General features: G+C 35.3%; 2 pseudogenes; one reads left to right on the top strand and one right to left on the bottom strand.

The window, feature by feature from the left end:
• Positions 1-633: 633 nt before the first annotated feature.
• Positions 634-3,785, bottom strand: LOC107060301 (receptor-like protein 12; annotated as a pseudogene).
• A 1,478-nt stretch (positions 3,786-5,263) lies between these two features.
• On the top strand, positions 5,264-6,597 carry LOC102584438 (cytochrome P450 711A1-like; annotated as a pseudogene).
• The last annotated feature ends 4,123 nt before the right edge of the window (positions 6,598-10,720 follow it).

Below are 10,720 nucleotides of genomic sequence, written 5' to 3'. Positions count from 1 at the left end.
AATAAAGGGTTGGACTGTTGAATTTTATAAACAGATATGTTCGATAATTCCTTAGAAAAATTAGCTCGTGGCCTCTGTTTTTTTCCTAAGCTTTTGTTTAGCAAATATATCTGCAAACAGAGATACAGAATGGAGTGCTAATGATGTAAACGTCGGGGCAAATCCATCTGCTGAAGGTGTGGATAATTTTGTACTAAAAACCTTAATTTGTCTTCTTTACGTGGATTGATTGAAGAATCAACACATATACTAATCTTTTTTAAATTTATTTGTACTTTTTCTTTGTTTTCTACCTAACTGAATTTTAAATGATCATATTCTTACACATTGAAATAACTTTATGTAATTAAGAAAAGGATAATATAATGACTTCCTAAATTTATGAACAAACTAATCTTTTCATTATTCAGGAATGTTACCCTAATTAATTACTCATTACTCAACTAATAATAGGCTGAATTTGCTTACAGTCTCTACGTAATAAAAACTTCAAAAAGAATGAAAACAAATATGGTTTTTGAGTTTCAAAGGAAGAAAACTCATGTCTTTATTCACAGAATAAAAACATTGCAGATACATAAAAACTAATATTCTGAAAGATAAATATCAAGTTGAATACAGTGAGATTACACACTACTTTATTTTCCTGTGCTTTTGCATTAATCTCGTAATAATTTTGTGTTCCAATTCTTCAAACAACCTCGAAAACCATGATGGATATCCTGTTGCCAACAATATGCATGTATATTACAGACAGTACAATGACTAATCCACAACCATGGCCCATAAGAACTGCCTGCCAATTGACAATTGATGAATCTCCTTCCTCTTCTTGATCAAGACCAAATTGAGTTGCCGCGTGTGGTACCCCATCATCACCACCACATTCTTTTGAGAGTGGAAATCCACATAGTCCATCATTCTCTTTGTATGAATTGTTCTCAAACGTATCAAATTGTTTTCCTTTGGGAATGCATCCAACAAGATGTTTGTGAGAGAGATTTAAGACTGCAAGAAATGTGAGGGATGCGAGTTGTTGTGGAATTTCTCCGCTGATTTTATTAAATGAGACATCCAATGACTCAACTACAGATAATTGGTGCAGTGATGTTGGTATATGACCTTTCAAGTTATTATGAGACAAATTCAACGTACGAAGCCCAATGAGATCTCCAATAGTACGTGGAATATAACCTTCAAATCTATTGTTAGAGAGATCGATAACTATGTTTGCTTGATCAAAAACTTTAAAAAATTGAAGATCCAATCCCTTTGTTGTAATTGTCAAAGTATCATATTGAACTCCCAGATATGAGGTTGTAATGTTTTCATTAATTATCTTCATGGCATAAAAACTATCAAAAAGACTTGCCGGTAACTTCCCACTAAATCCGTTGGATGAGAGATCCATAATTCGCAGTTGAGAAAAAAAGTTTTCAGTCCTTGAAACTTCTATGGGACCATGCAACTTATTTGATGTCAAACTTAAAATCCGCAAATCAGGTAGTGCTCCCAACCATTTTGGGAATGTGTCATTCAACTCATTATTACCTAAATCAAGCTATCCCAAATATTTGCAAAGATGGTGGGACTTTCCCCTCAAGCTTATTCCCATCCATGTTAATGATTTGGAGTTGGTTTCCAATACTAAAAGTTGTATTAACTGTCCCACTAAAACTATTGTTGGTTGATGAGTCCTCAAATTGAACTCATTTAGGGCTTTATTTTAATAGAAATAGTGTCCTCAAATGCTTATTTTATCTCAATATCTGATGAAAATGCTTAAGTTTCAGGTATTTGAAGTTTTAGTGGAAGCATGGACACTTAGGCGCAAAAGGAACAAAAAGGCCGAAGAAAACGAAGAACTTGAAGCCTGAGCATCGCCAAACATACTTGGCGAATCGCCGAAGGGACAAACTTCTCCCTTTGTTCCAGTACGTGAAGCCCTGAAGTAAAAGGATCAAATGGCGATGAAAGGAGCAGTCGGTGCGTCGCCGATCAGTGTAGCAAAGCAGAAATATACCGCCCAATGATCCAGGACACAAACATGCTGAAGGAAAAGCACAAAAGGTGATGAACCAGAAGAAGGGCGAATCACCGAGTCGATCGGCAATTCACACTAACCTCGCCTAATGAACCGCCGCAACACTTAATATGAAAACTATAAATACTAGCCATAGTTGCTATTTTTAAAGGTCTGAACATTATTGTTAATTTTCACTTTTAGAACATCAATTTTAGTATTTTTCTCTCAAGTTTGGAAAGGGTTTTGTGGGAGACTTGAAGAAAGGAGTTCATCTTCCCCAAGTTGGAAGTGGGTCTTCTCTATTCTTCTTCCTTTTCTTAAATTAAGGTTTAATTTCTTATACCCACTTGATTTCATTATCATTTTAGGTGTATTTTGTTATCCCATGATGTGTGGCTAAAAACCTCCATTCTCGGGGTGTGATTTAACAAATATGTGTTGATATTATTGTTGGGTCTTGCTTGCTAATAGGTTAGATGTATTTTAATGGTGATTTCACCTAGTGGTTGTGGTTGTGGTTGTGGTTTAATTTAATGGGTTTGTAGTTGCAAATACAAATCCACCCATGTGTTTTCGGCTTGCCCGAGAGGGAGGACGCGAAACCAAGACCGCTAGACTGATGGCCTAAGGAGTGGGTCTGAGGTTCAGCCCAAGAGGGTGAGCCCTAGTTCCATATCTTAACACTCATCTTGAGAGAGTGAGTGGGGTAAGGTGTAGGCTGGCCTTCATGCGGCAAATGGGTGTCCGAGAGGAATGCATTTGAAACGGGGTAAGTTGCCTGAGAGGGAACTTATTTCCATCTAAAGCTTAGCCTAGTCACTATTATCTTGCAAATTTCCTATCGAAAACATGTACCCAACTATTTATCTCAATTTGTTTTGCGGTCACACCCCAAGAACTTTTCCCCATACTTGATTTTCTTGTTATTTTTGTTGTTTTTACTACTTGTGACAAAACCCCTTTTGATATTTGACACTTTCGTGCCAAATTTATAATGTTTTTATTCGCAAATCTCTTTAGCTACGACTAATTAGAATGAAATTCTAATTAACTACTGTTTTCACTACCACTCCCTTGGGACACGAACCCAGCCCTTGGTTGGGTTACTATATTATCAACGATCGTAGACACTCATACCGTAGGTTAGTGTCTTTGGTCACGATAAGAATCATTGCTCACATAAAAAAGGCGAAGCAAACTCATGTGAAGTCCATCTTGATCATGTGCATTGTCTCTCGAGTTTCGTAGAACTTCCAATTTTGAAAGGTGAGAGATTTCAGAAGGGATCGGACCTGACATATTCGAATCTGATAGATCAAGATGCCTCAAGCTAGAAAGGTCACCAAATTTAGGTAAAATGTGCAACCGAGAGAAATCATTACGAGACAAATCAAGCCTTTTAAGAGTGGAGAGTTGAAAAAGGCTACTGTTGGGATGAAACTTGCCTTGAAGCTGGCTGCAACTAAGGTTAAGCTCAATCACTTTTCCCGTCGTCTCGTCAAAATAAACTCCAGCCCATGAGCAACAATCAGTGCTTGTATTCCATGTAACCATCTTTGGATATGACTCAATATTTCGGTATGTTGTTTTGTAGAAAAAATAAGAAACATAAGGAGTTATGGTAAAACTGTAGAAGGAAGAGAGCTTGATCTTTGGGGCACAAATGAAATAAGGACGAAGAGAAACCAAATAGTTGACTGAGAAAGGCATAAATAAAAAACAATGATAGTTGTCCATTACCCATTTTTGCACTGAAATCAAAAAATATTTGCTATGTTCCTATGTGCAAAAACTTTGATGAGGTATATATAGCACAAAATAAAGCAAAGAAAATTTTGCTTCTGGTGCTTTGGAGTAAACATTTCCAGGAAGGTCACCTAGTCAATTTTAGAGTTATCATTTACATAGGGAACAAATAGTTATTTAATCAACTTCAATTCTTAGAAAGGAAAGAAAAGTCTACAAGAGTACAAATTGGTGTAGATATCTTGACAAAAACATTTCATGCAACAAAATCAAGAAGAGTTTGATTTGTTAGGATTAGAGTATTATTGTTTGATAACAACATTTGAAGTCGAAAATCCTTTAAATTTCTAATTGATTACTTAGTGTATGGATCTTGACTTACAAGTCAACAATGATGGACATATAAAATTAAAGATTAAATGACTCTTTTTGACTCTTTAATATAATAGAAATGTTGGGCAAATATTATTTGTTTATTTGATTACTTGATGGACATATAAAATTAAAGATTAAACTCTATGAGTTGGGTCCCCATATGTTTATTTAAGTTACTGTTACCATTCACCGTTCACTTCTTTCCTTCGTTGTATTAAAGTCGTAGTAACATAAAATAAAATTAGATTTCCTATAACAAATTTACATAAAATTATCATGTTCAAGATGTCGTACCTATATTGGAGCTCTACTAAATACGAATTCACACTTTCTGATGCAAATGAATAATTTTGATGTATTAATTCTGAGCAATCACTTTCTGGCTTTTTTTGTACGCTCACTACAAAAAAATCAGCATTTAGCGACTGACGAAATCCGTCACTAATCTATGCTATTCCGTCGCTAAACCGGATTAGCGACGAATTATTGGTTGTTGCTATATCGCTCGTTAGTAATCTCTTAGCGACGAAAAAATGAGTTCCGTCGTAAGTTTAGCGACGTATTAGAGACGAACGATTTCTGTCGCCACTTGTTAGCGACGGACTGGTCTGTCGTTATACTTATATAGCTCGTTGCTAATTTCATAATTAATTTTGTCATTTAAAATAAATTTGCGATGAAATTTCTGTCACTAATCCGTCAGAAATTATTCTGTTATTTGAGCTAGCACATTTGCCACTTAAATATTTCGTTGCTAATCCGTCGCCAACAGTTTTTTATAGCAACGACCAAATCGTCATTAAATTTGTTGCTAAAAATTTTCTTGTAAAATCATTTCATTTATTTATTTTAAATAATTGTGCAGCAAAACCAACTCAATAGTTCCATCTCAAAAAAATAAGTAGCTCAATAAATTCAAAATAAAGAAAACAACTGAAGTGTCTAGCATGGAGTATTTTCCTAAACAAGCCCGAAAGATGAATGTTTACCATTAAATATTATCCATTTTTTTTGTCAAATAAATTTCCGTCAACCCTATAGAATAAATAACACATCTAGTATTGAAGAGGAAGTTGTTCAACTCAATATGAACCAGAATGATTGAAAGCAATAATTCAGTTGTTCACATGTAAATTCATTGCAACAAGTGTAAACTAAAAGCAAGTTAAATATAAATTCAAGGACATACCAAATAGAAGCATTCCATCTCCTATTGCAGCATCCCCTCTTCATCAGAAAGGCTTGGTTTGTACTAGGTAAAAAAGCTAAAGTTGATTCCTTTAACTAGAAGAAGGCTAATGTTGTGTTAATTATACAAGGACTCAAGATGGTCAACAATGAGAAATACTATTCTATCTGTCTACCAGCCATCTTATCTTGCTAAGTTAGTGTCAATCATGCAATCGTATATCGAGTCTGCGACTAAAAATCATGATTCTGAGGGAGATCTCACATGCTCTGATCTCTCTCTCAAGTTAGCAACATATGTAATTGGACAAGCTTCTTTTGGTGTGGATTTTTGACTTTCTAAACCAATATCAGACAAGATGAGTCTTCATCAAGTTCTCGAAAGAATCCCGGGTACTATGGACTGAAAGATGGAAAGAACATACAAGAATTTAAGCAGTAGGCTGGATGAGATAGTGGCAAAGAGGACGGAGGAAAAAGAAAGTAGCTCGAAAAACTTTTTGTTGCTTATAATGCAGACAATGGAGTCAAAGAAGTTAGCTAAGAATGTTTTCACCTCAGATTATATCGATGTTGTAACTTATGAGCACTTGTTGGCGGGTTCTGCAACAACATCTTTTACTTTCTCTTCTATCATTTGTCTGGTTGCTTGCCATCCAGAAGTTGAGCAGAAATTGCTTGCTGAGATAGATGCTTTTGGCCTTGATGATCACATACCTACTGCCGATGATCTTCAGCAGAAATTCTCGTACCTCGATAAGGTAAATGTTATTATTTTATATTTACAAGAAGTTCGTATACACTACAAGTAGAAAAAAAAGAGATAATGAGAACTAGTTTATTAAACCATTCTCATTCTTCTTGTAACTGCTTATACATTTTAGGTAATCAAAGAAGCAATGAGATTTTACATTGTCTCGGCCTTAGTTGCCAGAGAAACATCAGCCGAAGTGGAGATTGGAGGCTATAAACTTCCTAAGATTAATATCTGTAACTTTTACTATTTCAAATGCAACTTCACATGTAACTCAATTCTATGCCTAAAAAAGATGAAGTTTACACATAGTCATCACACAATCAAGCACAGTCAAGATGTGATCAACTTATCTCAGTTTATGATAATTGAGCAAATGATCTACATAATAACATACTTGCTACAAATGAACACTGGAAACCAAGTCCGGAACAAGTTAAACATACCTACCAGCTTTTTGAATTTTTTTTACAACAACAAGCTATTGTATTGGTTGTCATTACCCTAATCATTCTATATCACTGGACTCAAACATATATATCACTGTCTTTATAAGTGACTTACAAGGATATATAATTGCTCATTACCAATAACTCTTAACACTATGAGATTTTTGTAATTTATACTTTAATTAATACATATTTATACCTTCATTTATCACTTAACACTCACAAATTAGTAGAATCTGAGTTCATGTAAACATCACTGATGTGGGTATTAACCGTTTTGAACAAAAAATAAGAAATGGAAAGAGTATTGCATACCATCTTAAAAATCAATTGGAGGAAGAATACGTATTTATGATTATACTATGACTTAATCCATATAGAAGATTTAGGCTAACACATAATTAATACTTCGATATTCAAAATTGAAAAAAACACCATTTATAAAGGACACATAGCCAATAATTTCTGTAGGTTGAGGTGGAGGAAGAATGATTGAAAAAAACATATAACAACTCCATTGTATGTATGGTCCCAAATAGAACACGTTGAACTTTGAAGTATTGTGTTGTGTATTTAGTCATGTCAACAATCAACTATATTTTACCTAAATAAACTTTTTTTTAGATACAAAGATGACCATTTATTATGTAACAAGACGGAATTAAAATGCTAGTGTTGCAGGGGGTAAATGGAAGTTACCATAAGATTAAAACGTGACTGTTGGTGGTTCACTGTCTGTTGCTCTCGCGGCTACTGCTGATAGTTATCGTCGGCTGCTGCTGTTCGGAATCGATGATTCTTGGTGGCTCACCGGTCGGAGCTGCCGTTCACCGGAGAAGCAACGCTGGAGAGGAGAGGAAGAGCAGTAGTCTCGCTGCTGCTGCTGGCATAGAGGGGACGGAGAAGGGCAACGGGAGAGAAGAAGAAGAGGGGAGGAGAGGAGAGCGACGTCTCCTCTTGTTCTCACCGGAGATGGTGGACAGAGATGGGTGGCTGCCTCGCCGGAGATAGCAGACAGAGAATAGACGAGGAGGAACAGAAGAGGGTGGGGTGCGGCGGATCTAGTTGGAGAGGAGAGGAAGAGCAGCAGTCTCGCTGCTGCTGCTAGCATAGAGGGAACGGAGAAGGGCAACGGGAGAGAAGAGGAAGAGGGGAGGAGAGGAGAGCGACGTCTCCTCTTGTTCTCACCGGAGATGGTGGACAGAGATGGGTGGCTGCCTCGCCGGAGATAGCAGACAGAGAATAGACGAGGAGGAACAGAAGAGGGTGGGGTGCGGCGGATCTAGAGAAAAGAAAATGAGAAATTTAGGTTTGGGTCTTTTGGTAGATAAAAATAGGAAAGCTAGGGAGTTAGATCTTGACCCTAGGATTAATTTGAAATGAGAGGCTAAGATTGAAAGGATGAGATCAACGGTCAGGATTAAAAGATGGGGGTTGGCTTGAAATCTGAAATTGGAGTGAATTTCAACGGAATTAGTGACGGATTCTAATATCCGTCGCTTTTAAATAAATATATATATTTAGAAAATATTATATTGACGGATATTTTTGTCACTATATAATATAATTTTTATAAAAATATATTTAATAGTTTAGCAACCTTTTTTCCGTCACTAATTCCGTCGCCCAATATTAATTAAATTTGTCACCACTACTTTGTTACTAAATCCATAGGAAAAATTGGGCGCCAAATTTTCGCGCTAATATTTAGCGATGGATTAAATATTCCATTGCAAATCCGTTGCTATATTATAAATAAAAAAATCATTTGTTAATTTTGCAACAAAATGGTTATTCCGTCGCAAATCCGTCGTTATATAGTGACGGAATATTGTTCGTCTCTAATATCCGTCGCTAAACGCTATTTTTTTAGTAGTGGCTTTCCTAACATAAATATTGTTAAGAACTCTCCGGCATGAAAACGAAAAAGTTACTTGGAGGTTCCAAGGAGTAGAAAATATTCTAAGAATCTTTCAAACCTGTACCAAGAATCTAGACAACCCACTCAATTTTTGGAGACACAAGCCTTTTCCACCCACACCCTGTATTTTTGTTTAAGAATCTCTCTCTCTCTTTCTCTCTCTCTCTATATATATACATATATATATATATATCAAGAGAGAGAGAGAGAGCAAGAGAGTTGGATATAGGATAGATGATGTGGCACCTCTCAAAAGCTAGGATTCTTATTTATTTATTTTTCTCATTTTTTGAGCTTTTTCTTATTTTTTAAAATTCATGCAATATTTGAAAAAAAACTCAAAAATATCTCATTTAATAAAAGATGAAACTGCCATGTTAAGAGAATTAAATTGGAAAATTATGCTGCCGTGTTAACAGAGAATTAAATGGACAATTATGCTTGATTATTATTATTGACTTTGCTCATTCCTATTCCTAACTAATATTACTCTCTTCTCATGTCTTTTTGTGTAATTTCAAGTATGATATTGTTTCCATATAAATTTGAGCATAGCTGGGTAAGTATTTTTAATACACTTTTTATAATTATTCATTTTCAAGGAAGAATTGAGTGAATATTGAGTTATAATTTTCTTCTAATTTGGTAATGAACGTTTTATCAAGAACTTAAATTCATCAATCTTCACTCAATTCGTTTTCTTCGTCTAAGTCCTTTTAAAGTGTACCCTTACTTCCTATTGATTCTAACTACTCTAAACTACATCTAAACAACGAGAAATCATTCATAACGTGAATCATAACCCTTGAATTCATAATTCAAATTCAAGGTAGAGTTAAGAGTTAAGTCTTGAGAGTTCTTTGGGGTCATTTTGAGAAGTCTTTTACAATCTTTTAAAACTTGTTTTTAGACTTGAGTACTTGAGGTTGAGGATGAGGAGAGTTCATTTTTTAAAAAATAATATATGAGAACTAAGAATTCCTAAGAGTAAATATTTTTACATCTAAGAAGAGAGGAAACACTGATTTCCAAAATAGTTCATGAGGAGTTTTGAGCACTTTCTCTTTTAAGAGAAACATTTTGAGTAAAAATCTCAAAGTTGAGGAAGAGGAAAATGTTTTTTTTTTTAAAAACATATGAGCTAAGTTATATTTTCGGAGTAGTATTGAGCATCGATATGGGGGAGAATTCAAACAACTCACAGCCCCCATAAACCATGTAGCTGACGTGGGTAAAAAGGGTCATATTTTTTAGATGATTTCGTATTGCTTTTTAAGCATAGCTTAGTGGATCAACTTAGTTGAGGATTTCTATACCCCGGCAAGGTATATGACAGTTCTGGTAGCGTGGGCGAGACGATGTATCGTCACATAGCTCATAGTGATGGTTGTCAGTTAGAGAATCTCCCAAACAAAGTTTATTTTGTATTTTTACATACAAACTGAGTTATATTGTATTTTCCAATACATTGAGTTTTTATCTACTATTTTAAAAGTTTTTCTTTATATCGCATTATTGTTATTGCTTTTATATTGAAATGAGTTGAGATTTAGTTGAGGTTGGGTTTAGTTGAGACGAGGTAAGTTGTTTCTTTAGTTCTAGTTCAAGCTTATGTCATGTTTTAGATTTCCCCTAGCATGCTCATACATTCCATGTACTGACATCATTTGGCCTGCAGCGCTTCACGATGCAGATATAGGAGATCATGGTCATCAATAGGTGCTTCGTTGATACCACAGCGGTTTGAGTTAGCTTTGGTGAGCCTCCTTGCTTCCAGAGGATCCCTCATTTATGTTTTATCATTTCAGTTTTGTTATTAGGATGTCGTGGGTCTTGTCCCTACGTCCATCTCAGTTAGTAGAGGCTTCATAGATAGATAGACAATGGTAATTCATGAGTTTTGTTCATTTCAACTGTTATGTTCTAGACTTGAGTTGTCCTTGAGGACAGTTTGAATGTTTTATTTCTAAAATATTCTTAGTTTATCTTTTGAGACAGTTGAGTAAAGTTTACTTTTGAGTTCATACGTTGTTGAGTAAGTCTTCTGCTAAGAATTGAACAAGGCCAAGGGTTCACTTGGGGCCAACAATGGTTCTCGAGTGTCAGTCGTGTTCAGAGTGTAGGCTCGAGGCGTGAGAGAAACAACCTTAATCTCATTGTGGTTTTACTAACTCAACGAATATCAGTTGACTTGCAAGTTGCTACAAAATTCATCAAGTGCAGAATTGCATTGTAACACTCCAGAAAATTTTTGAACTAAG

The sequence above is a fragment of the Solanum tuberosum genome, unplaced genomic scaffold (genome assembly GCF_000226075.1).
Source record: "Solanum tuberosum cultivar DM 1-3 516 R44 unplaced genomic scaffold, SolTub_3.0 scf00001, whole genome shotgun sequence".
Taxonomy (NCBI): domain Eukaryota; kingdom Viridiplantae; phylum Streptophyta; class Magnoliopsida; order Solanales; family Solanaceae; genus Solanum; species Solanum tuberosum.
This window is presented reverse-complemented; position numbering and strand designations above follow the sequence as displayed.